The sequence below is a fragment of the Apostichopus japonicus genome, chromosome 2 (assembly GCF_037975245.1).
Source record: "Apostichopus japonicus isolate 1M-3 chromosome 2, ASM3797524v1, whole genome shotgun sequence".
Lineage (NCBI taxonomy): Eukaryota > Metazoa > Echinodermata > Holothuroidea > Aspidochirotida > Stichopodidae > Apostichopus > Apostichopus japonicus.
Genome location: NC_092562.1, coordinates 16943056 through 16968020, shown reverse-complemented (window position 1 = coordinate 16968020; position 24965 = coordinate 16943056). Strand labels below are relative to the sequence as shown.

Here is a 24965-nt window from a genome sequence, read left to right as displayed (position 1 = left end):
ATGGATCGATGGATGGATGGATGGATGGATGGATGGATGGATGGATGGATGGATGGATGGATGGATGGATGGATGGATGGATGGATGGATGGATGGATGGATGGATGGATGGATGGATGGATGGATGGATGGATGGATGGATGGATGGATGGATGGATGGATGGATGGATGGATGGATGGATGGATGGATGGATGGATGGATGGATGGATGGATGGATGGATGGATGGATGGATGGATGGATGGATGGATGGATGGATGGATGGATGGATGGATGGATGGATGGATGGATGGATGGATGGATGGATGGATGGATGGATGGATGGATGGATGGATGGATGGATGGATGGATGGATGGATGGATGGATGGATGGATGGATGGATGGATGGATGGATGATTTTTTACTCATTACATACGTTAATAAGGCATCGCTCTAAACGTTATCTTTACCAAAGTCAGGGAGTCTCCAATTTGTGTTTCAAATTATTCTAGATATATATGCTATAATAATACCTTCTTTATGTTGCGTCTCATTTGATGAGACTGTATTCCCTAGATAAATATTCCAACGGATGAACGCATCATGAGTTTTATAGCTTTAATAATTCACAATGTGCTTAAGTCTTGTCTATATATTTATCGCTCACAGCTATAAACACCATGGTGGATATAGATATAAACTTGTATAGTTTATATGATTAAAACAGTCACTTTTCATTGCGTATAAACTATACGATAATTTATATATATATATATATATATAGAAATAAAGAAAAATTCCACTTCACGACCGATTTCGTCCTTTTGGGACTCAAGATATTACTTGTCATTTCTATACATATTGTAAAAACTAACATTCCTGCTGTGTAAGCTACGAGAGCTGTCTCATCTGTGTTTTCTGATCGGAATGCAGGATCTTTCCGAATAAACCAACTTTTAATTACCGCATGTGCCTGTTAGATCGTCACTTGACACAATCTAGGAATACATTTGGTTCATGGTTCCTCAGCAGTCCAGAGGAAGATGACATCTAGCAACACACTTTAATGACACACCATTCTCTAGTCCCCTCTTGTCTCTAACACCTTATATTAGAATAAAACTATCAACCTGTCTCACGCGCGCCTTTAGTTCTTCGTCTATGACGTCATTAACAAGTCGCGGTGGCACAATGGTACGATAAATTTGAAACCTCATGTACGGCAATGTAACAAACACAGACGAAAAGATACAGTTTCGACAATTTCCACCATGTATACAGGTCGAAATTTGTCAATATGTGTTATACGTTAACGTATAACGTATATATAACGTTTTCACGTATATAGCGGGCGGGTGTGGGTGGTAGTGGGGGGGGTGGGGGAAGGGAAGAGGCAGGAGGAGCTAGACACCGTCAGTAAGAACTCCTGCTCTCCTGCGTCCCTTTGCCACTTACCTATAAAAGAACTGAAGAAGTATGAAACATGGACGTTTTCCCAAATACGACAAGTTAATAGCCTATAATTAAAATGAGTAAGATATACTTTTACACACACTTAATGTGAAAAGTAAACAATTAAAGTCAAAATTAATTTAACGGGGCCTTGTTCATAAGAATCATCACGGACAATTTCACTAATTAGATATGTAATTAGTTATTTTAATGGAAAGCGGGGAAGGAGCAAGGAAAAGTCCCAATTTTATCGAAAACAAAACCACGTTTGTTCTCTTAAAGGAATAGCGAAGGCAGGGATCAAAGACAATTTATATTACTCAGATAACCTCAAAACTCTCTCATTTTTAAGTTAACCGCTTCCTGTATGACTGAATACGCTCGCTTTGAAAATTGGCTCCTAAGCCCTCACCACAATGCACAGTAAGCCGCCATTAATACGAAATACGCTTAAAATTCCATATTGATGATTCTGCGCATGTTACTTTGTTTTAAAAATAAATTCGAATTAGTTAAAGAGAAACTACAGCACAATGCAGTTTTTCAACACCTGATCATATGTTTTTTTTTCATGCAAAAGATAAACAAGATGAAGAAGAAGAAAAAAGAGAAGCTCAACACAGACACATTTTGTTTGCAGTCAGTAAATATAAGCCTCCCGCTTTATATGCTGACACCCTAACCACTAGACTATGGACGCTGATTGTATGTCCAGAGGTTCGAAACCGGTAAGGAAGGTCGTAATTCCACTATAGGCGTTTAATTACCTGTATCGAACAATACTAGTTCTGTTTTGGTGATATATTTGCCTTACTTTAGAGATCAAACTCGAAGTCATTTGTGATTCCTAAAGCCGGATCTCGAAAGAGATACTTTGAACAAATTTTTGTTAATGAAATGGAGGTAAACGACAAAGGCAATTCAATATATATATATATATATATATATATATATATATATATATATATATATATATATATATATATATATATATATATATAAATAATTTAAGCGTTAACTTATGACGATATGAGTTGGTCATAACGTTAACAACTACACAGTAGTATTGTGTTCATAGTAGCATTATATATATATATATATATATATATATATATATATATATATATATATATATTTATATATATTTATATATATATATATATATATATATATATATATATATATATATGTATATGTATATATAAATAATTTAAGCGTTAACTTATGACGATATGAGTTGGTCATAACGTTAACAACTACACAGTAGTATTGTGTTCATAGTAGCATTATATATATATATATATATATATATATATATATATATATATATATATATATATATATATATATATATATATATAATTTAAACGTTTACTTATGACGATATGAGTTGGTCATAACGTTAACAACTACAAAGTAGTATTGTTTTCATAGCAGGCATTATGAAAAATCACTTTGTGTCTCACCTGATTTCCATGTCAATGATCTGTTCTATATTGATTCCATGGAACGCGAAAAGTGCAAGCAGTTATTTACCAATGTAGATGTATATGCGTGAGTGCGCAATAATTGAGTTGCCCTTTTCATGTGTCTCACATTGTAGAGCAAAGGAAAAATTATACAGGCGCATGGGGGCGGGGGGTCCTTTCACTCCTGTATAGTCGGCAGGTGGCAATTATATTAAACTTTTTCGAAAGGTTTTGTTTTTTATGCCGATATCGAATCATCTAGCCATATTTTGAAATGTTTTCCAAGATGGATGGAGAATCGGTTACTTGCGAAGGAAGTGCGGATATTAGTCGTCCATGTTTGATATTTTATTAGTAACCATATATATATATATATATATATATATATATATATATCTATAAGGGCCTATATATAAGTTATTATATATAGGCAGAGAAATAAAAAAAAGATATGACTAATAATTGACAAATAAGGAGTACTGTTTTAGAAAATTTTCTACAACTGTACTCCTTATTTGTCAATTATGAGAAGGTGTAATAGTTGAGAAGTCCAAGGTCTTCGTTAACACCGACCAAGTGTGACTTGGTCATGAGGTTCCAATTCCATTCAGCTTTTTTTACGCTTTCAGTGGATGAGAAGCCAGATGCTACGAAGGTGCATTTGAGATTATTTATAGAGTGATTGTTGAGATTGAAATGTTCAGCAACTGGGAAACCTGGGAAATTGTCTCGATTTTGTTTTGGTGATTCTTAAAGCGTAAACTGACTTTAGTGCCCCTTTTCATTAACATACAAACCCGACCGGGTTCTCGGAGCCCGTGTTTCGTTGATGAACATAATCTAAGTACGGTTCTATTCGGCAACAGTTCAAACATGATGACTTACTTTAAAGATGCTGCCCTGTGGGGTATCCTATAGTATTACTACTGTATAATTCAGTCCGATTTGTGTGTTTAGTTGAATACAATCGGAACCCTGTAGAGGCGACAGAGTCGTAGCTCTTTTCTTGACTTGTGTGTCTTCTTCAATATAGAGCCGGCTAGAGTTTACACTACCATACGTAGCGAGGGATAAACATAATATAAGGACATGTTCATACTTCATAGAAATGTTTTGCATATTGGGGTGAAAATTTCAAAACAATTTTGCAAAAATGACGAAATAAGAAAACTCACTGAACGACAAGATGTACAAAATATAAATGGTTTGATCACCTAACAGTATGACGTTGGTCTGTTTGATGGTGGCGGGCAGACTGTCATTCGGGTGGCTTTGGGTGGGGGGGGGCACAATGGAGGGGGAAGAGTACAATGGACTGCCAAGTGAGTAGAGCCCTTTTGGGGTCCATGGGGAAAGCATATATGACTTTAACTCCCTTCCCCCCCCCCCCCCCGTATCAATCTTCTCACAAAAACAAATTTCAGAGAAAGAGGATTTACATTAAAATCTCATCTGAATGTAGTTATCCGGGGTGAGGGAATATTAAGTCCAAATTGTCGCTCCCTATATGTCTCTCCGTCACCTTGCGTGACGAATGTGACTACATTACAGCCAAGATCCTAGAAAAATGTCACTCATTCATTAGTCAAAATACAGCTTCACCTTGGATTTACCCAGTATCGTGAAGAAAATGTCCCCAAATGTCCCCATCATTACATTCTAATTTTAAGACAAATTTATATGACAAAATTCATTCATTGTCAAGTTCACCATCGCTATTAGAATATCTGAACTGTCTTAAGAAAATGCACCAAATCATTGAAGAAAATAATCAGAAATATACTAAATCCGTGGCGTTTAAAACAAATCTTTTATACAGTTTTCCACGTAATTTACGTATTCACACCTCTTTAATCACTTTGTATGATATAATAATACAGGCTAACAACTCAGGGGCAAACAGTTACCATTTAAACGAAACGTTTTCACTGAAAGTCTATACTTAGAATATTGATATTACATAAATCTGTCACAAATTGCACTTAGCACTTCATTTTCTCGTTTTTTTTTCTTGTTTGGGGGGGGGGGGGAAGAGGCGTCATTTGTGTGTGAGTGGGTGAGTGGGTATCGTGTTATCGATGGGAGAAATTTCATCAGTTTTTTCATTTCAATATGATAATCTTTGCGATCAAAAGAACTCTCCTTCGATGTTACATTTTTCTTCGTGGTGAAGATTCCCCTAAATGATACACCTAAATATAGAAGACCTACTCTCTTAAAATGTTAGACTGAAGAATTCAGTCTTCTTTGAGACTGAAATTTTTTTCAGTGTTATACACTGAGTTTAGACTGAGAAACACTCTACTTAGACTGTATTATCAGTTACACCGTTCAGTCGCTGTTTTGGACTGACTTTATTAACCAATCAGCTAATCACATGTGGCATGTCATCTTACCATTTTCAGTCTCTGTATTCCACTGAAAAATGTATCCAATCAGAGAACAGAAATTCGCCTACGTCATCCGAAAACTTGCAAATACGCCGCACAAAAATAAGTGTGACAACGAGCGCTACAACTTGTGTACATATATACTACTATATTCTTCGCTTAGCCAGGTACTCGCTGTACTGTACGTACGCACGCCGTACACACAGCTAGGCATGAACGAGACAGACGACCGTATGTCTAAGCTAGAGTAAAGGTTATAAATTAGCAATGGCTGAGTCTTTAAGAACTTTTCTTACAAATAAAGGTTTCCACGAAGAAGTGATAACAGTGTTCGAGGGTATGTATGTATGTTTTTTGTTGTTTTCCAATTAATACAGAATAAAAGCTTGGCAGTTCGTAACGTTAGTTATTCTAGGCTTGTGCGCGAGGTAGGCCTAGCTAGGCTGTACTATAGCAAATAGGGCCTAGGCTGTTGTTATAATTGGTGGGGCCTATTAACACGATCGTCGGGCGAATAAGCACGCCGGTCCTGCATATATGTACCCGATCGTCGGGCAAATCAGCCCGCCTGTCCTGCGTATGTACCCGATCGTCGGGCAAATCAGCCCGCCTGTCCTGCATATGTACCCGATCGTCGGGCGAATAAGCACGCTTGTCCTGCAGTATGTACTCGATCGTCCCAAAATGAATCTAGGCTAGGTTAACCTCATAACAAATACTTGGACATAATAATGCTCAAGAAATTGCAAAACACAGTACTATTATGCATAGATTGTAAGCACCCTTAATTATTTGAAAAATGTAGTGACTGCTACAGCCATTACAGCATGAAGCTATCACGGTACCAGATCGTTGGGCAAATTAGCCCGCCTGTCCTGCATATGAACCCAATCGTCGGGCGAATAGCACGCTTGTCAGGACTGCAATATGTACTCGATCGTCCCAAATGAATCTAGGCTAGGTTAACCTCATAACAAATACTTGAACATAATAATGCTCAAGAAATTGCAAAACACAGTACTATTATGCATAGATTGTAAGCACCCTTAATTATTTGAAAAAATGTAGTGACTTCTACAGCCATTACAGCATGAAGCTAACACGATTCTGTTAAACCATTACCATTGTATTTAAATCATGTGGAAACTGGAAAAGAATTGGTATGCTTTTGTTATTTTATTAAACATATAGTGGGCCATCAGTCTTTATTATAAGATTTTACAGTAATATTACCATTCACTAATGTTATGAAATCAGTTTCTTTTACAAGCAGATAGACATATTAGTGAAATCAGTAGGCTAAAATGTAAATCATATTCCTTGTTCACTGGTTTTCTATGCTGATGTAATGGAATCAGGAGATGTCATGAACAATTTATCCTTAAAAAGAGAAATTTCTGAAGACAACTAACAACAAACCTTGCTTGGTAACCATGTACCTGCCAAAATCAACATGATAACCCATAAATGTTAGGTTGAATTTGAATCCACCTTCACATAACACATCTCACCCGCCATGGATGACATATTGCTGCCTATCGTGAATTGATATATCTCCTTTGTACAATGCCAGTCATGTTCTTGTTCCTCCATTCTCTCCTAAATATTATTCTAGTCTAGTCTCTCTACCTCTCAACATATCTTTTTTTAAGAATGTTTTGATTTATGCCATATTGCTTGTCCTTTATCACATTTATTTTTATCTTCACCAAACAGGAGGGCACAGATATTGAGAGTGCAGCACAGGGCAGACAAGGACAATATTGACAGCCTTTCATCCTATCTCTCGGACCAGAATTGAACCCCAAACAATTCTTCATTGTGGCAGATAAATTGGCCATTCCAGCTGGGACAGAGGCGTAGAACATACATTTAACATAGACTATGCTCCCCCTCTACAACACTAGTTTTGTGAGTTCCATGCTTCCATGGTGTATGGAATTTTGCAACCAACAGAAGTGAAGTCTCTCGTCCGTATCCATGCCACATCTATAAGGGCAGCCAGCATGGAGTTACTTCAAGGAGTGAATGTTACTTTTTTATTGCTCTGTAGTCCGGAACCACGTGTGTCAGCATGGAGTAGCTTTAAAAGGGTGTGAAGACTCGCGCAAAAAGAACGTCTAATGCCGGTAATCTGACCTAGTTTCGAATGAGGTGTAACAGAAGTGTTAGACACTGCCATCGATCCCAGAAAATACAAACACAGCTTGCTACCGTCGGTAATTAGACACTAGTGTACAGTCAGTACATACAGCTACGGTCAATACCCACATTACAGTGTATAAACGATACAGCGATGAACATCTCAGGTCCAGCTAAAGATATCAAGGTATCACGTTTCATTACTGTCTGTCTTTTTTAGCGACACGAACAAACATCACTTGCAAGCAACAGAAAGTTAACTTTTTTCAGATGGCTGCATGCTGTTTAGGACAAATCTTCAATGCCTTTAAGGAGTAACTAACACATACCCTAAAACGTTAAATTGATTACCCGGAGTTTACAAACAGTTTTATATGAATAGGGAGGGCTCCAGAAATAAATATTTATTTGATTTTTGGTTTTTAAAAATGTTTTTTAATGATACTGATCTAATTATGAATGTAATTAAACAAACACCTAGTTGCCAAAAAAACTTTGTTGTATGATTTTTCGAGCATGTTATTTTAATGTTTACTTTAATGTTCCTACATTTCACTGCACTCACTATGTTGAAGGTTTATTTAATTAAGCAATTAATTAAGCTAATATTATTTATTGTGCACAATATTCCATAATTTGTTCCATGAAAAGCAAGTAACCTGATTATTTTAAAGTCAGTAACTGTAGAAAATTCCATTTGAGAATATCCTTTCCTCATTATTCCCCCCCCCCCATTTTTTTTAAATTTTAGTGATGTAATGAGTCAAAACTGTTTTCAATTTTTTAGTCGACTCTCGAGTGACATTTCTTTTTCAGCTAGAGGCCGACATTAAAGGATTCACGTGAGATAATTTATAAAACTTTAAAATTTGATTGAAATCCCAATCAAAATCACTATATATGATTACTATCAGAAAGTTAAGAAATAATTGAGGGTGGTATAATAGTCACATGTACTGTTTTTGCATACAAATTTGCTTTATATGAATGCCATGTCATGAAATTGTGAATGCAGTATATAATAGTTCATGTTTATCTAATAGCCATTATGAAGTTTGTGCCATTCTGTCAACTGCTTGCTTGTAATATTTTGTTTTGTGTGTGCTGGTTAATGACTTTCAGCAATCGCCAATCTATATCATTGAAACACAAAGTATTAAATGTTGACCGCACTGATATATAGTTTAACCATTCTTAATATTTTATAAATAACCTGCTGAAAATTTGTCATATGTTTTCCCCATTTTTAAATCATTCTAAGAAAATTGTTGCTACTATACATTAATGATTTACAACTGGAAACAAAGGCAATGTACCAGATCCATTGTACTATCGTCGTGTTTCCATCATATCCCTTTTGTAACGGCAGGATCGTATAGTTACTATATCCTTTACAGCGGAAAAGTTAAAGTTCAGTGAGATCGGGAGATGGGATCAGCTGGGTATATAACCACTCAATTTACAGCTGTGTTGTCAATGAATTCCAGGGTATTACCACCTGGTGGTAATATACAAAGAATTTAAAGTGCTTTCTGTTACAGTGGTGTTGCCAGACATTTGAATCTTGGTTGGTGATATGTCTATTTGTGAATTCCTTCTCGGGGGAGGGGTTCCCCAGGCCACCCATTGGCGACACCACTGATCTGTTCTCAGCTCACCTAATCCTTTCCCAAAAAATTAAAGAACATTTTAGATCCAGGCCCAATTCAAGCAGAAATTTGACAGATTAATATTGAACTGAAAATATGTCACTGTTATGTAAAGTATCTTTATAATTTGAACGTTTGTTGCAAAGATAACATGTTTTGTTGAACATCCCTCAGAATATTGTAGTTTTGATTTCTGTTTTTTTTAATATATTAAAAATTATATAAGAATATATAAGTGGGTTAGTGGGAATAAAATTACTGTTCGGTGGATATTGACAATTATATTTCTTGATGGAATACCATTTTTAATGTACTTTGTGTGTGACTGTCACAACGATTTTCTGGTCTTTATAGCCTAACATGATTGGATGTGAAGGTGAAGTCACTCCATGAAGTAGCACCTTTCAGTAAATTCCCCTGCATTAACAGATCATTGAATGTTGTCTTGATGACCTTAACTGCATCTTTATTGAAGAATTCCAGCACTTAGCCAACACGGAGGATCTATAGAAAAGCTTGTTCAATCCAGAATTTGCAGTTTATAAGATTGACAGTATAGCTGTGATGTGTAATAATTCAGTCTAAAGGACCGACTGTTCAGTCTGATATCAGTCTTATAGACTGAAAGTATTCAATCTAATTAAGACTGGTGCTGCAATAAATCAGTCTAAACTGCTGACTGTTCAGTCTAAAGTGGTTTGATTTTCAGTCTATTAGACTGCAGAGTACTCAGTCTAATTAAGACTGACCTTCAGTCTTTACATTTCAGACTGAAATTCAGTCTAAGTAGTCTGATCCCTTATCCCATCCATCATTAGACTGAAATTTCAGTCGATTAGACTGAAATTTCAGTCTCTCATTTTAAGAGAGTACACCTCTACAGTTAACATGAACCCCCCCCCCACCCCCTCGCTCCACTAACAAACACACACCGACACAAGACTTCCCTCATAAGACTACCATAGGTCACTTTAACCCTTAGGCATGCATGCATCAGATAAATCACTCATTTTTGATAAGAAGTTACAGAGGGAATCGAACTCGGGTATTCATCTCTTTATTCGGATCTCCTGCATCCCATTTGGTTGCTAAGGGGGGGGGGGCATAGAACGATTTCGAAACCACTAAAGTGTAGGGGGGCGGGTCGTAGTTACAAGGTATACGGCCTCAATCCTATCGAACAATAATAGTCCTGCTTTGCGACGTATATTTATCTTACCCTTGAAATGACGTATCATCGGCAAATACTATAAGATCGTAAGCAGAGAGATGCACGGGGAGGGGAGGGGGTGGGGGTCGGGAGCCCTTTGAACTATGTAGAGGGCCAGGTGTAATATAGGAAAGGAATAATGTATTCCTATTTTTCACGTGCCGTGCTTTATGGGGGAACTTTAAAAGAGGGGGCGCCGGTTGACCATGATTGACGTCGATTCTAAGTCATATGTAGGATTAAATTTGGCTCTATATCGTATTAAATTTACATTTTAATAGGCTTTCAATATATAGCCTTATATACCATTACAGTACATATGACTCTTGTGACTAATGTTATAGTAATAAACCACGCACAAATCACAATGATGAATGAGCCAAGACGTAAATTTAAGTGAGAGAGAGAGAAAGGGAGGATAGGAAAGAAGAAAAAAAAACTTAGCATCTAATTTATGATATAAATTTAATGGTTTTTGAGCAATATGTTCACATGGCAACCAGTCGATTAAAAAACTGTGAGTTAAAATAAAAAAGAAAGAAAAGGAAACAGAAAAGAAAGAAAAAAGATATCGTTGTTGTATCCTTCCGGTAAACTACGTCAGAGATTTGTCGAGGGTTCTTTTAATGGAGAAAAAGTAATTAACTAAATACAAGGAGAAAACAGGTGGATAAGAGACGAGATAAAAAAAAGGGAGAGGTAGAGAAGGAAAGAGAAACGGAGAGAGAGAAAGAGGGATGGAGATGGAGAGAACAAAACGTGTGCTGAAATATTCCGAAGAGGCCTTTAAGTACCGTATTATCTTACTATAAGAAAGGAAGTCCCTCGGGATATTTAACTCTGATACGATTTTAAAGAAGCATTCGGTGTTTTGGTCACCAACATTGCTGAGAATTATCCCCAAAAGCCTTATCATATACTCACAAAATCGACATACACAATTGACGCACTGGCTATAAGATACACTTCCTTAATTGATACATGGCGATATTTCTTCGCCAGGTGAATATTGTATTATTTATTAAGAAAGATTTTTTTTTTATTCAGTTGATCATTTTCTTTTCATATTTATAAGAAGAGATCAAATTTATTCAAAAGAAGCAAATCGATTGTTGCTGTCGTTTTTAATCTCAATTTTTTTTTTGTAAGTTTTTTTTTTCAAGATTTTCATCAAGTAAAAAGACGGAGATATGATTTTTTATAAATTGATATATTGATATATGAGTTTAGTATAGAATAAATATGACTTGGAAAGTTATAGGTAATGAAACCTGCATTATATAAAAAAGAGGAAGTGAGAGAAGACTTTCAGGGAAAATTGGTTCTGATGTAGAGATATGATCGATCAGCTATTAGCGATCTTAAATGGTTTAATGCAAACTAATGAACACATGATTCTTCTTTTTTCTTTGGCCATTATCAAACTTTGTCGTTATTAATAACTGATATAAAATTCTTTTTTTTCAATTTATGTTTCTTTTTGTTTTTTTGCATTCCAATTTTGTTGATACATGAGGGTAGAAATAACTCAAAATCTGAAACATAAGATAATTATAATATTTTGATCAAACAAATTAAAGTTGGACATTTTTTGACGTAATAATGAGTATGGTTTGCGGTTAATTCTTTTGAAGGAAAATGCTCCAATTTGCATCGATCGCTAAATAAAGCGAAAAGGGTAAAATATTATACTTTTTATTCCCCCAATTCCGCACAAAGTAAGGTGACGTCAAGAATTCGAAAGATTTTCGAAGAACGTGAACTATATAATGATAAATATATGCAAAGAAAGTAATAGCTCTAGCAGATAGGAAAATGCTTGAAAACGTTCCCGTCAGCAATGAGGTAGAAAGAGTGAGAGCGCGCGCACTTAGAAATACCTTAGTACCTGGTTTTCTATATTGCGTAGCGCCGAAGTCCGAGAATGTGCATGTTCACACATATCCTACACAAGAGATGTAAAAAAGGAATTTTTAAATCTATCTTTTTCTTTATTACAGATTATATCATACTAAAACTCTTGCAAGAGTTGAATGACATATTTATGTAATTGAATTTGGAAATATGTGAAGATTTGGATATGTCGCGGAATTGTGAGTACGGAGGATCTATCTTCCTATGTAGGTTTACAAAGAACGAGCTGTGAATTTTAATGAATAATAATTAACTAGACAGGTCCGGGCGGTGTGGATGAGGTGGCTACTGGGACACGTGTACCAGGTTTTGGTAAAGAAGTATCGTTTTCAACTTTTTCGAGTTAAAAGTACCATTTGTTATTGAAAAGGTGCCATTTTGTTGGAAAATTAAATAAAAGTGATAAAAATTTGCTCAGTTTTTTGTTGATTCATTGTGAGAAATTAAATGTTATTAAACTTGCCATTCTGTTGAAATACATTCAAATTAAGCATTTTGTACGAAAGATTTGAGATAACTTTGTATTTTCAAATTCAAATTAAAGTTACATGTTACACTACCCCTCGAAGTTTGAGCCCCTCCACGTATATATATATATATATATATATATATATATATATATATATATATATATATATATATATGTATATATATATAAATATATATATAAATATATATATATATATATATATATATATATATATATATATATATATATATATATATATATATATATACGTATATTCATACAAAACGATAAATGCCAAGCTCCTATATGGAATAGTTATCTCATGTTACACTGTCGCTCATTGCGTACACGTCGAACATTGCTTAGATTGCATTGCGCAGCAAACCGTTGAACTTTAGATAATGCTTGGCATTCCAATGTTTTACGGTTGTCACTTTCAAAAATGTGTTGACCTTTACTACCACACTGCGCAATGTAAGCCTAATTGAATAGTTGCACCAAGAACTTACAAGTTGATGCAATGCGACGGCTTAGATGGCACTACTTGCATCTAAATGTTACCCGAGTCTAACAAAAACAAGAAAACCAAACAAATAACCAAACAAAAAAGCAAAGAACAAATCAATATTATTAAGTAATACAGCAATATATATCCCCTACCCACATGCAGATAATAAACATCTTTTATCCAATTGTCATGTGTGCACGGTGTCGAATGTTGGTTAGGATGAGACGTGCACTACATAATCGCATTTTAGCTGAAGGTTAGCAGTCACATTTTTTATGGTTATTAGCTTCTCCTTCTTCTACTTCTTCTTTTGTCACTTTCGAAGATGTGCTAATCTTTACTACCACACTACGCAATGTAAGCCTATACAAATGGGAGTTTTGTTTCAACACTTGGAAATGAAGTCAAGGTGACGGCTTCGACGGCACTAATGGAATTTACAACGACACCGAGTCAAGATATTGATTGTTGAAGCTGGCTGAGCGTTAAACATGACAGCGTGTTTTTCATTAAACTGTATTATATATCTGCAACCGTGACCTTTCGTTTTCAATTGAACAGATTTTAGACTTTTTGTTTAGGTGTCTATCCGAGTTAAATTAGGAGGTAGATACTATTGATGATCTGTTGAAATTTTCGAGTGATATTTTTTCCTCATGATGTCTTTTTTTTCTTTCTCTTTTTGTTTGATAACCTTTCTATAAATGCTGTCTACATGGCTCTGTTCAAAAATATATATATAACGGGTTACCGGGAGAATTCTTGTTGTTTAAACTAGGAGTTTTGTGTAACTAAACACACACACACACACACACACATATATATATATATATATATATATATATATATATATATATATATATATATATATATATATATATTTCATTTAGATTATATAAATACATGTCGGTTTCAGAATATAATAATACATGTCGGTTTCAGAGTATAATAATCATATCAACCTATACTTTTAAGCTTATAGTCCAGGGCTAAAGTTATTATTTTAATGATGAATTAGAGAGTACGTATTCTAAGTACCTTGGGGAAATTTTCGTCGTTCTCGCTACATTTCAAATTTGGCACGTTTTGTACCCAAACGTGAACTTGATGCAAACATTTTCTTAAGAATTTAAGTAAGCAAACAATGTAGGATACTTTGTTGTGAGAATGCAACGATGAAATCACACCTTCTAACTTCAAGTTTGCTTATTGTACAAACTGGCCAATTTAAATTATGAATGCCTAGAAAGAAAGGTACGTACATGAAATGAATGCAAAATGCCAACCGGATTGCCTTCACAATCATTTCCCTTTTTTCCGTCAAAACCAATATTTAGTTCATTAAAATGTCTCACTTTACCTATCATATCTCTAAATCGATATATTTCTACTTCCGCGATGATTCATTCTTACATAATTATTCGTAAAAATATAATAACACATCTCCGTAAATCGTGGAAAATGGTGCCGTCTTTAAGCATTTTATCTATTCCCCCCCCCCCCCCCCTTATAGGTCTATTCAATATTTATTTATTTATCGTAAAGAAGTACCATAATAATAATAATAATAATACTTCGATATATATGCAAGTTGGTGGATCTATCATATGCCTTTTCCATTATAAAATATGAGATAGATTTAATTCCTGTAATGACGTGACTCCAGGTTGTAAAATATCAATACAAGAAAGATAAGAAAAGACATCTAAAGTAGAAGAAGTAACCAAACATTTTAACTTATCCTTGTATATAAATTCCCGTGTGTCTTCCGTTCACAAATGCAATTATCGGGAGGTCATACTAGCTCTAAATCACAATTTCTGCGTGTTTGTCACGTTCATTCGTATCAATGTAAACAAGTGGATTAAAACTCTTAATTGTCATATACTGTATAAGCACTTGCTCGACGGAATGCGTTATGTACCTCGAGGATACAATTTTTATTTTCTGCTTTCATGGAAATAGACGGCAATATAAATACAGTCACATGAAGATTAGGTTTGTTTAAATATTTCAAAACTTCATTATTTAACTGCATTTTTCCTTCTATTTTACTGTTTTTTTTTCCTTCTATTTTCTTTAGTTATTTAACAACAACCCAAATCAGAGGTCAAAGTTCAATGTGTTCTACCGTCCACCATGACTTACTTTTTGTAAAACGGTGGCGCTGCTCTAGTGGCGACACACTCGCACTAGTTCTCTCCAGTTTTCGTCCATAGTAATGTTCGTTTTGTATAATCGTCTACTTTCATACATACAAGATGAAGCCAATCGTCTGGATGAACATATTGGTCGTATTTCTTGGGACATTATCTCTTTGTTTCGGAGAAATCAGTGATTTTCAGTCGACCGCCGACAAGAGATATTTATTCTACAGCCGAGCTTTACGCAATACGCAGCCAGCCTATACATAGTGAGTTACAACGTCTGTTCATTGACAATGGCATTCCCAAGGAAATTCGAAAACGGAAACGGGGCAAGGCAGGAGGTGTGAGGAAGAGGAACAGGCGATTGAAGCACAAACCCTACCTACCATCTATCATAATGGGTAACGTACAATCAATAACTAATAAAATTGATGAGATCTCCGCTAACTGCAAATTTCTGCAGGAATTTCGGAATGCAAGTATACTTTCATTCACCGAGACCTGGCTTACCGAACACCATACTGACTCCCATGCCTCGATAGAAGGATTCACACTATTAAGAGGGGATCGGACAACTCAATCCGGGAAAGGAAAAAGGGGTGGGGTGTGCATATACGTGAATCAGAAGTGGTGCCACCCGAATAATGCCCATATTAAACGTCACTCATGTTCCCCCAATATCGAGATTTTAACTGTCACATGTCGCCCTTATTACTTGCCACGGGAGTTTTCACACGTTAATATTCACACTGTCTATGTTCCACATCGCAATGTTGCCAAATCAGCGGCAATGGAACTCATTGACATTATTGATAAATTTGAAACCTCCGCGCCGGATGCACTCACTATAATCAACGGTGATTTTAACCATTGTAATCTCAGACGAAGCAGTGTGCATTATTATCAACAAGTCAAGTGTGCCACCCGCGAAGCTGCAACCCTGGACTTGCTCTATACAAATGTTAAAGACGCTTATCTGTCCGTCCAACTTCCCAAACTCGGTAGAGCAGACCATAATCTGGTTATTCTGATGCCTAGATATCGACCCATCGTGAAGAGGGAGAATCCCCGCGTAATCCATGTACAACAATGGAACAATGACGCTGTTGATCATCTGCGGGCTGAGTTGGACAGTACAGACTGGGATATGTTTGTGGAGGCCAGCGCTGACCTGGATGAACTGACACGTACAATAAGCGATTACATATCTTTCTGTGTTGACAATACCATCCCTAAGAAGGAAGTCAAAGTTTTCCCAAATAACAAACCGTGGATCACGAGGAAGGTGAAGAATATCATCAACAAGAAGAAGGGCCTATTCAAGAGGGGTGACTCGGGCGCACTGAGGGAGGTACAAAAGGAGCTTAAAAGAGTTATCGCCCAGGAGAAAGCTGCTTACCGGGACAAGATAGAGAAACTGTTCACAGACAATAACATGAAACGTGTCTGGGTGGATACAGTAATAACTCTAGTTCGCGCCACATACCAGAAATGAGCCCTGACTATGCCAATGATTTGAATCATTTTTATAATCGTTTTGACCAGCAACATTTTACAGATGAATATAGTAAGCTTCAAACCTTATTGACAAATTATACTTGTGACGTAGTGGTGTCCGAGTGGGACGTTCGCCGGCAGTTCTCCAGGTTAAACCCATCTAAGGCTGCTGGACCCGATAATGTCCAACCTAAGGTTTTGAAGCATTGTGCAATAGAGCTGGCTCACATTTTTACTGTAATTTACAATTTGTCCTTCAAAACTGGGGAGGTGCCTCATATATGGAAGCAATCCAGTATTATCCCAGTGCCTAAATGTGCTGTCATCTCTTGTATGAATGACCTTCGCCTTATAGCGTTAACTGCAGTGCCAATGAAGGTTTGCGAGCGTTTATTCTTAAATCGTTTTAATCCTCTAGTTGCTCCATTTTTAGATCCTTTACAGTTTGCTTACAAGGCTAGCCGTAGTTGTGAAGATGCCATACTGCTACTTCTTCAATGCCTGTACTCACACTTAGAGCACCGTGGCAATTCTGCACGTGTGATGTTCTTTGACTTCTCATCTGCATTCAACACTATTCAGCCTCACAATCTTGCTACAAAGCTTATCAACATGGGCATCCCACATGGGTTTATTCACTGGATTTTCAAGTATCTCACAAATCGCACCCAATTTGTCCAACTCGGTCCCACCTGTCGATCTAACATTATTACCTCCAACACCGGAGCGTCGCAAGGCACAGTTCTAGCTCCGTTTCTTTTCACATTGTACACGTCTGACTGCAGATCCCAGGAGAGGATATGTCCTATCATCAAGTTTGCCGATGACACAGCCTTGGCTGGACTCATTCGTGGTAATGATGATGGGGCATATCTCTGCCAGCTGCAGTCATTCGTGGACTATTGTGACAGTAACTTCTTGCAATTGAATATTTCTAAAACGAAGGAAATGATCATCGACTTCCGCCGTAATGCTGTTGAACCTCCTCCAGTCATGATCAAGGGTAAAGAAGTTGAAAGGGTTCACTCCTACCAGTATCTGGGTATTCACCTCAACAATAGCTTAACATGGGATGGTCACGTGGATGCCCTGGTAAAGAAGTTAAATACCAGGTTATATTGCCTCAGAAAGTTGTCAAAATTCAACGTACGTACCGATATATTGCAAATGTCTTATAAGTCTATTGTTTGCGGAGTTTGGAGATACTGTCTTATATGTTGGGGTGGGAATGTCACTAAAGTCGAGAAGGACCGTATCGATCATATAATTAGAAAAGCTGGGGGAGTCATTGGAGGTCAACAGCATACAGTCGACTCGGTGTACCAGTCACTGCTTCAGACAAAGCTAGATTCAGTTTGGAAGGACTGTTGCCACCCCCTTCACTGTTATCTTAATGACAATGTAATTAACAGAGGCAGTGGCAGACTGAGACAGCCGTACACGAGAACTCCCCGTTCACTCCCCGTGCAATCAAACTTTTCACTGTCAACTTACGTCGCTAGGCTGTTGCAATAATCTTTTATCTTGTCCTTGTCTTACTGTTTTTCATTCTCATTCTTTAATCTCCATCTGTTTATATCCTGATTTATTTTCCTTTGCTCATATATTTTTGTACTGTTTTGAACTTTTATGTGCGAGACTCTAATTTCCTTATTTGGAGCAATAAAGTTTTACTTACTTATTTACTTACTAAATCACAATTTCTGCGTGCTTGTCACGTTCATTCGTATCAATGTAAACAAGTGGATTAAAACTCTTAATTGTCATATACTGTATAAGCACTTGCTCGACGGAATGCGTTATGCACCTCGAGGATACATTTCTATTTTCTGCTTTCATGGAAATAGACGGCAATATAAATACAGTCACATGAAGATTAGGTTTGTTTAAATATTTCAAAACTTCATTATTTAACTGCCTTTTTTCCTTCTATTTTACTGTTTTTTTTTCTTCTATTTTCTTTAGTTATTTAACAACAACCCAAATCAGAGGTCAAAGTTCCATGTGTTCTACCGTCCACCATGACTTACTTTTTGTCAAAAATATCCTCTTACACTCCTCTTGTACTCAGTGCAGTGTTATAGAGCAATCACCACGGTCGGTACATTACTACTACCAGCATACTTCTTACATACAAATGGATTCAAACAACGTATACATCCACATTAGCGCCTGCGTAGCCATTTAAAAATGAACACAACTAATTGTGCCTGATTCCTATCGTAACCGGTCCCATTGTTTTTTACTATGCAAGGTCCAAATGTTAAAGGTCGGCAATGTTAACATCCAAATAGAATATAACCCTCTCTGATTGGTTCCTTTTGAACGGCCCATCCCGCCGGACGCCGGGGTACTGTTATTTATTAAAAGTCACTCGGTAAACACAAAGGTTTTTTGTAATGTTAGCTTTGAACTTATTATGTGTGCGCGCATACTGTGGAGTGCCTTCCTTTATATACACCTCTCTCCACACGATGCACATGCACAGAGAACACGATAACTACTGTAAATCTTAAAAAGTTTTGAACCACAGTAAAAACTGGACCGTGCAATGTAGTTTGATGCACTTGTTGGGATTACACATAACCTCAGTTCTTAATGTAATCCCAATTGCACATGCTACCGATTTATCTGCGCGATCATCACGTTCCAGTTTTCTTTTTCTACAGTGGTAAATAATAAAAAAACACACTTTAAGATTTACAGTAGTTACACATGTAACCGCTGTGTAAATGCTTGTTCTGTCATAAGTCTCGCAAAATAAGTATCTTTAGCAATATAAACGTTTGGCCAAATATATGATAATCTTGCAAGCAAAAATCATAAGCATAGATTTGAGCTTGAGTGTTGTTGCCTCTGGTGTCTTCTCCGAACTTGCAAGTAAACTTCCTTTCCGTGACTAAGTCAATTCTCTTGCGTCAAAGTATGGAATCATGGAACGGTTTAATTTTTATGCAGTAAGAGTATTAACACTATATAATATACTTTGATTCATTTTCATTATGGAGTGTTAGCTCAGTGGTTAACGCCGGTGCCTTCAATCATGCATAAGGTCCCAAATTCCAGTCACTCCAAGATGAATGTATATGTCGTCCAGTTATACAGAGTTGTTGGCAATTGACAATTCATAGTCATGGACGTTAAATATGAATCTAAGAGACTGACTTCGGTCAGCTTGCGGCTTTGATAAGCCAATGATGGCTTTTTCCGCGAGTTCCTGCTTGCAGGATCTAAAATACATACATTTTAAGAAGAACACGTTGATGGTAATATAGACTAATCGCTAACTCAACGCAGAATAACTTATATATGTAAATATACTTCTTGCCACACTTAGAGCGAACTTTTCCTCTTTACCTCTTGCCCTCAGCCTATATCGGAATAGCATGTTTATCATTAAATCCTACATAGATGAGGAACAATGTACGGTACTATACGTCTGTATGTTATCATGTGAGGTTTTGCATAAATGTATCTAATCTTTTTTCCTTCTCTCTCTTTGTTTCGTCGTTCGCATCCTGATGAAATTTCGTGAATAATTGTCATCCTAAATTCATTTAACGGTGTATGACGTTAAGGGAAATACATTAGATTTGACCTAAATATGAAGCATTTACCCTCAGGCAAATCCCTTTAACAGAGATTTGAAAGTTACATCCGTTTTTCATGTTTACAATAAAAGAAATAGTCGGGAACAAGGTTATAGAAAGAGCAAAATTATAAAAAATAAAGTCAAGTCAAGTAAAAGGAAGGGGAAACCCAGTTTAAGGAATAAGTATCAAATGTGTTTCCGCTCTACTTGATTTCAGCTCAATAGATTCAGTTACTTTGAATAATGACATTACGTGACAATTTTAAGCAACACATCTTCTCACCAAATTCATGCATTAATGTCAAATGCATGCAGTACCTTTTTTTAACATACATTTATAAAAAAGAAAGTCACTTTTTTCGTTTTCGAAAGTTTTAATTTTCTTCTTTTCATGTTTTTTATTCTGTGATGATAAAGTTTCGGTTTAAAATGGTGTTCGACAGTACAATACCACAAACTGTTCATTTCTTTTGCAAGTTATATGCATAACCTTTAGTTTGTCGCAAACATCAGTTATGTCATACTTTAAATGACAACAACTTTATTTGGAATACTGTATGACTTTTTTTTTCTTTAAATTAAATTTGCTGGAAGTAGCAATCAAATTAAAAAGAGGAGGGGAAAAAAGGGGAACTGCTCTAAAATGTGGGAATTAATCTTCATAAATTTTGATATCACAAGCTCAAAACAAACCCCGCTTAGAATAGATTTTTCTTCCTAAACTCATGCAGACCACCGACAATATAAGTCATCTCCATTTGACCTTATGAGGTCATATAAACTAGGTAGTCCAGCCACTTCGAATGATGAGCCCTTTTTCTTTAATATGAAAACGACCACAAACTAGCACAAAAGAGGATCCTGCTATAGGACGGAAACTTGTTTTATTTTTAATGTTTTGTAACATCCTTAAGTCAGTGTTGGAGATTTCGTTTCCACTTTTCTAGCAGTTTTAACCAAAACATATTATTGTATGTTTATATATGATTGAAAAATACCAAAAACAGTTACATAATCTTCCACATAAACCATTTCTGCCCTTCGAAACCACCACACCCCCTATAATTAGCAATTGATAACGATTTTATTCACATTGATAAAAATTTACACTGCCCTAAAATTCAATAGGAAAACGAAAACAACTAATAATAATAATACTAATAGTAATAATGCTAATACTACTAATACCAACACCAACACCAAACAATACCAATACTACTAATAATAATAATACTACTACTACAACTACTACTAAAAATAATCATAATAATAATCATAATCATAATAATCAACATAATAATTATAATAATCATAATGATCATAATAATCATAATAATTATAATAATAATAATCATAATAATATCAATAGCCATAATCATAATCATAACCAGAATCATTATCATAATCATAAATATCAGCAGTTATTTTTACGACGCTTCAAGACTTACTTAAACACATGTTCCCATGGATATGTGTAATATAAACAATTGACAAGAACTAAAAGGTATTGAATCGTACCCTCACTGTTAGAATATAGTTATTCACGACAATGCATATAGTGACTTACTGTTATAGAAGAGGTTCTGAAGTCATCATTCGATTAGCCTTAAAGACTCATCCATATTATATATATATATACATTTTAAGTTATTTGCTCAAGTAAGAAAAGACAGATGATGCTAGACATTTATCGGATAATACAAACAAGACAAGACATATGCCCTATATTAACTTGTGTCATCTTTTCACTGCGTAATAAAATCATATATAAGCCAGCCAAATAAATATTACGGACTTTGGATTGTACTGTGAGGAGAAAGTCAACCATTTTCTTTCTTGAATAAACAAACAGAGCTAGTCCTTCAAGGTTGACGTATTTGATTTACTTATATACTAGAATACTGTCTCGTTATATAGCGACCAAAAAAGTTATCAACGGCAAAGGAAACATAGATAGAGGGAGAGGTGGAGAGAGAGAGAAATATTGACTTAATATGAAATTTTGAACATCGATGTTACTTGGTTTGCTGCTTGCAGTGCTGTAATAGACAGAGATACTGAGGAATTCTCATTTAAATTCTTGCCCCCCCCCCCCTCTTGTATGTCTATTCTGTTACTTGTATATACGGTATCGTCCGTGGTTCAGCTATACACTGAACAGATCTACGCGTAGAAAGGTTATTCTCATAAATCATAAATATAGTTTGGTATTAATAAAGCATGGACTGAAAGAACTGACAATATGGAAAATTAAATATTTTAATTATCTGCTAGTGAAGAGAACAGCTCTCCCATTGGTATAGTCTTATTTATACGAAGACGTGCTCTATAACAAACAGAAATAATATATATATATATATATATATATATATATATTTCGTCTCTCTCTCTATAGTGTGCAAAAAATTATCGTCACGTGGAAGTTGTAAACCAAGGACACATTACAAAGTCGCGTCGGTTTAATATTGCTGGGGTGACAGTTTAGACAGACAGGTAGAAAGACAGACGGAGATACAGACCGAAGGACCAAATATAAGTTGGTGGATATAGTTTTATATACACGAATACCGGTAACAATTAAAAAATATATATATATATATATTCGTATAAAGACACAGAAGTCAACATTGACACCAAGAACAACAAAAGCAATTTTATTAACTCAAAGAAGCAAATAATAAGTACAAATGTACAGCAAGCAATTCAACCCATTGGTCCCAAGTTGACAACCGAATAATTTACAGAATATCATAGCCTTTTCGGGTATGAATTGAATACCAACAACAGTCAGTGTGATTTTATTTCTTGCCTTCTTGTTTGAGGGTGTTTCTTTCTCTCTCTGTAACACATATACGTACGATATTATACGATAGGATAAGGGGATAGCCCTATTAGAGCCCTACAGGGGCTATCCTTCAGTGAATTTGATTATATATATCCCTATAGGGGTAGTGGTACGATTCCCGCAGGTATAGAACTAAAATCCGGGTCTACCCGTGACCCTGAACGGACCAATCTACTATTCCCTATAGTCTATGTGCAAAAGCCATGTTTTAACTTCAAGCGACTCCATGAGTCGCTTTTCATATACTAATCTGAAAAAGAACAGATGCTAAACATGTTCTTATAGCCAAAGGGGAAGAGAAGTGTTACTTCCAACTGTTTGCCTCTTTTTTCGTCATGTATCAAAATGTTCGTCACCTTTTTCTTTCCCAAGAGAACTAAAATATTTTCTAATGTATATTTTTTCCAAGCTATCTCTTCCTTGCTTGCGCATGAATCTTAATGCTATAAGTGGTAAAGCGGTTATTAAGGAAGACGGATCTTCTCTACTGAACGTTCAGGAAACGTTTAAACAAGTGGGTTTGATTGGGGGTTCAATAGTCTGATCGAGGATGGGGGAAGTGGTGAGCGTAGGGTGGGCGAGGCAGGGCTACTGACATTAAATTGAATGATTGTGACAAAAACGTACCAAACACATGAAAGTAATGAAATCATACCAAACTAACCTATATGTATATGTTAATGTATATATATATATATATATATATATATATATATACATATATATATATATATATATATATGTATACATATATATATGTATACATATATATATGTATACATATATATATATGTGTGTGTGTGTGTATGCATCCCCATTTATACTGTTTTCGTGTAGTAATCCAACAAGTATGCAACTATTATTCCCCTTCCGCCGAATAGAAATGTGGAACTAATTCGAAGATTACAAAACATTTCTGACTTTGACCAAAACAAAAATGGAGGTATAGATATATGCAAAGTATTTGGATTCTTGTTGATGAAAGAGCTTACTGATGTACACACATCGTATGAGAGTTCTTCGCATTCAGGTGTATAATTAAAGGCAATACCCATATCTATGCATACAAATTACAAAGACTATTGAACTTACCATTAACACTTGGAATAACATCCTACATAGAAAGGCAAATCAGAGGTAGTGAATGATGGAAGAATTCTACGGAAGGGCTCGGGGGAGTTCAAGTTGGTTGGTTTTCTATACGAATTTTTTTTTTTACTTTACAGTCAGAAGTACAGGTGCGACCATGCACTGACCAGTGGGGATAACCAACTTGGTCGCAATGAGGCCAGCTTAACCTGCGATTTACACCTAGCGGCTTCTTACGTCACTAGACACGAACGATAAGCCACCGGCAGGGAAGAATTTGAATTTTCCCGTCGTTTTCTCACGGAAAGTGTGAATTACGGTAATTGCGATGGTTGAAAAGTATATAAGACAGAGTTAGCCGATTCGAATTCAAGCGCTTAATAATTACGTAACAATCTACTCGATAAACTTAACACGGTACAGGCCATAATATTTAACTCGAAATAAGGGTCCGCTATTACTCGAATAATAACCACAAAAAAAACTGCAACCAAAGAACAAACAATGAAAGCAAAATCAAAACAGAGACCAAAATCAACACAAAATAAAGTAAAACAAACGACACAAAAACAGCCCCTCGTGTATCTTTGCACTGTAAACCCTGCGATGTTGC

General features: G+C 35.9%; 1 protein-coding gene and 1 pseudogene across 2 annotated transcripts in view; both read right to left on the bottom strand.

Annotated features, from left to right (window-relative positions):
* LOC139980243 (uncharacterized) overlaps positions 1-24965 on the bottom strand; it is a 116927-nt gene that overhangs the window by 55999 nt on the left and 35963 nt on the right. Inside the window, exon 1 of one of the 2 annotated variants that reach the window (XM_071991794.1) lies at positions 3786-3944. The exons of the other annotated variant lie outside the window; for it this stretch is intronic. The gene's annotated coding sequence lies outside the window, so the exon portion shown is untranslated. Of the gene's footprint in view, positions 1-3785; positions 3945-24965 lie in introns of those variants that run through there. 2 annotated transcript variants of the gene reach the window in all.
* Positions 23365-23569, bottom strand: LOC139957824 (U2 spliceosomal RNA; annotated as a pseudogene).